General features: G+C 34.8%; 1 pseudogene across 1 annotated transcript; it reads right to left on the bottom strand.

The window, feature by feature from the left end:
• Window positions 1-813: 813 nt before the first annotated feature.
• On the bottom strand, window positions 814-2,491 carry LOC143631006 (reticulon-like protein B17; annotated as a pseudogene). Its single transcript, XR_013153276.1, has 7 exons — window positions 2,021-2,491; window positions 1,787-1,937; window positions 1,632-1,712; window positions 1,408-1,553; window positions 1,257-1,326; window positions 1,102-1,167; window positions 814-938 (listed from the first exon to the last, which is right to left on the bottom strand). The product of XR_013153276.1 is annotated as a reticulon-like protein B17 (transcript).
• Between the last annotated feature and the right edge of the window lie 985 nt (window positions 2,492-3,476).

Raw genomic sequence — 3,476 nt, 5'->3', positions numbered from 1 at the left:
CCACTGAAAACATACCAAGATGATCTGTTATAGATTGATGGTTGCTTTAAAGGCTGATGAACTTTATTTTTTATGGTGTTTTGATTTCATGATACAAAATATATCTTATAATCTGCTACTTGTTATAGGCTCATGAGGATATCATTCTTCAATTAGCCAGATTTCAAAGCAGAAGGATGGAATATTGTAGTGGATTTGATACTTTGATGTATGATTTTTTACAACATTACTGAATTTAAAGAATTCACATTTTATACAAAAATCAAACCGGTAACAACATATGTTCGGTTGCAGATAAGTTTGATATAATTGCAATAGCAAAGAAAGACATACATCACATGGAAACAGGAAAATTCACTTAAGATAGAATTCAGTTGTTCTTTGAAAATGATAATCATTTACTTCAAAATTTGTAAATAATCTATACTCGTTTATGTAAAATGTATTTGGGGACTATGTTAGATCTTTATAAGCAATCTTAGTACAAGTCAAGTCCTAATACAAAACATTTATCTAATCATGAGAACCCGTTAGGGAAAACTCACAAGCCGATCAAATACCCTGCTAAAATGCTAATATTAACAAGCAGTGCCCAGAAAATGTTTTATCATTTACCAACAACTACTTTGAACTCTGCAATACTTGAATCATAAAATAAGGTCTTCAACTTGAAATTCTGTAAAATTTGTGCATCTCAACAAAGAACGATTGCCGGGCATAGCAACAAGATATGAATTGAAAGATAAAACGATTCATTTTATTATATAAGCTATATTGCATTTTACATAAGATACAAAGCAGTCACTAAAATTTCTAGTCTGCTTTCACACTTTCCACCAAAGTCAACGTCTTCACCGGCTGTTGACCTTCTTCCTCTCCTTCCTCTTTCCATGTCAACTGTTGTCTATACCATCGAAACATCACCAAACATATGAACGCTGCACGCAAACCAGATCCCATTAGCACCATTCACTTCCAACTTTTCAATCTCACCTTTCTTGCATATTTGGGTCGAGTACAGATTTGAATAACTTCTATTAATTCATCCAGATTTGAATTAATAACATCCAGATTTGAATAACTTCTATTAATTCATCTCACCTTTCTTGCATATTTGGGTCGAGTACAGCGAGTACAGTTTTGGGCCCGTGAAGCCGATAAAGAACCCTGAAAGATGTAAACACAAACTGTAAGCTTTCACCATTGACAAAACCAACTACTATCGGATTGGAAACTCGTGTCTAAATTTATCTTACCAAGTGCACAAAGCCTCTTGAATGTTGCAATATGACCATATTCATATCCAACAAGTAACCACGGTGCCACCTGAAAACACACACTTTTAAGTATTTATAACAATGTAAAGTGTATATTAAGATGAAGTAGTTAATATGGATTTGGGTTTACTTTAAGGGTCATAGATGGTTCCCCTGAAAACAGCTCTTCTGCTTTTGAAATAACAAAATTTAATGCAGGAAGTACAACTCTAGTAGCTCTCAAAATGTCATCTTTCTTTAAGCTTAAATTCTCTCTTGGTTACATTATTCCCATTTCTGCAAGTTAAAACAAGAAGTCTAAACTTGGCATAATTGCATTAACATAATAACAGTTGAAGAAATAATCTTTCTGACCTTTGAGCAATCATATTGGAGAAGAATGAAACACCCAAACACAAAAGGCCCAGTTGAGAGATTAAAGAAAGCATACTGAAAACAAAGATCATAAAACATATTAACATTAGTGCACAAACTAGCTAATTCAGTTTTAGTAAAATTCAAAATAACTACTTACACCTGTTGTGAAACAAGATGATAGGAAACAAAGGGACCCGAAACCAAACCAAAGTGTCGATTTTGCCACATCATTCCACATCACCAGATCATTAACGAGTAATCCGATTCTATCAAAATTATACCCGTAATCATCCTCATTTTGTTCTGAAAATTTCACAATACCATCATCCAGATTAGAAAAAAAAAACCCTAAACCGTAAACCCTGAAAACTAGTGTAAATTCTTACTTGGGGACGGAACCGAACTCGGTTTCTCCTTCTTGGATTTACCACTCTGTCTCCTCTTCTTGACCTTATTATTAGCAACCGAAACAAAATCCTTATCATCAACCGGAACAATATCTTTATCATCTCGAGCCTCTTGGTCGATTCGCCTCCTGGATCTCCTAGCATTTCTAGGCGAACCCACATTGGAAAAGCGGTTCTTGCAGTGCCTACCGAGTACCTCTTCGCATAGGTCGTGTCGGGTTTTGGATCGCTTAACAGGGGAAGGGGGTTGAAGGAGGAGATCATGAATTGAAATTGGGGTTGTGGGTTTCGGAGAGAGGGTGGTGGTGGGTGAGTAGGAGACTAGATCAAGAGAGAGAGTTGATAATGGGTCTTGGGCGGTGGTTCGGGCTAGACGAGAAGCCGATTTGATTCGGGTTCCTGATCGGGCGGTGTAGGGAGGAGGCAGTGAGTCCATTGAGTTTGATTGAAATTGAAGTAGGAAGAGATGGGGTGTGTATAAAAGGGTTAGGGTTTAGTTGCAGGTAGCCGTTGGGTATTTGAAAAAGAAGAAGAAAAAGAAGATGGTTATTTATTGGAATTTGTGATTGACGCATTAACGGTAAGAAAACTTTTGACAAAAGGTACAAGATTAGTGGGGTAATGACTCATACACTTTTAAATTAGTTAATTTGAGTTATTTTAAAAATTAAATGAGTTGGTTTAGGTAAAATGTTTTGAATAAATCGGTCATAATGAGTTATTTGAAATTCCTGTTATTTTATTTTCGAGTCAAAATGGGTCGACAATGTCAGAAAAATGGGTCGATGTGGGTTAGTGCCCTAAGGAGATGTGACAGGTTTCGGATCGGAACGGGTTTTCGTACAAGACAGGTTTCGGCACGAAACGGGTTTCAGATTCGAACGGGTTTCAGATCGGAACGGGTTCGGTTCAGGTTTCAAGTCAAGACGAGTTTTCACCCGTGACGTGTTGGGTTTTGGTTTCTTTCTGGTCGATTCCGGACTCGTTTTTGTTCGTTTTTTCAGTTTTGTTTTTGTTCGGTTTGAATTATTTTAGTTTCGTTTTGATTGATTTTTTCAATTTCGATTGATATGGTCCAGTTTTGGCTTTTTGTTTCTTTGTTTCCTTTTCGTCGATTCTTTCGGTTTCGGTTAGATTCTAGATGTTTTTTTTTTTTTTTTTTTTTTTTTTTTTTTTTTTTTTTTATGGAACGAGAACAACGTATGAAACATTTTAGTGCTTTTACTTTTTATGTTTATGATTTATATTTTGAGTTGTAATTTTTTTATTATTATTTTTGAATATTTTTTTGAGAGTTTTTGATCTTAATAGAAAACCCTAAAAAAAATTCAAAAAAAACAATTAAAAAAATCATAACTTAAAATATAAGTAAAAAACGAAAAATTTAAAAAAATTAAAATGTTTCCGCCGTTATTCTCGTTGACAAAAAAAAAAG

Source organism: Bidens hawaiensis, unplaced genomic scaffold (genome assembly GCF_021521415.1).
Source record: "Bidens hawaiensis isolate Kalapana, Puna unplaced genomic scaffold, B.hawaiensis_p1.1 tig00005922_1, whole genome shotgun sequence".
Lineage (NCBI taxonomy): Eukaryota > Viridiplantae > Streptophyta > Magnoliopsida > Asterales > Asteraceae > Bidens > Bidens hawaiensis.
This window is presented reverse-complemented; position numbering and strand designations above follow the sequence as displayed.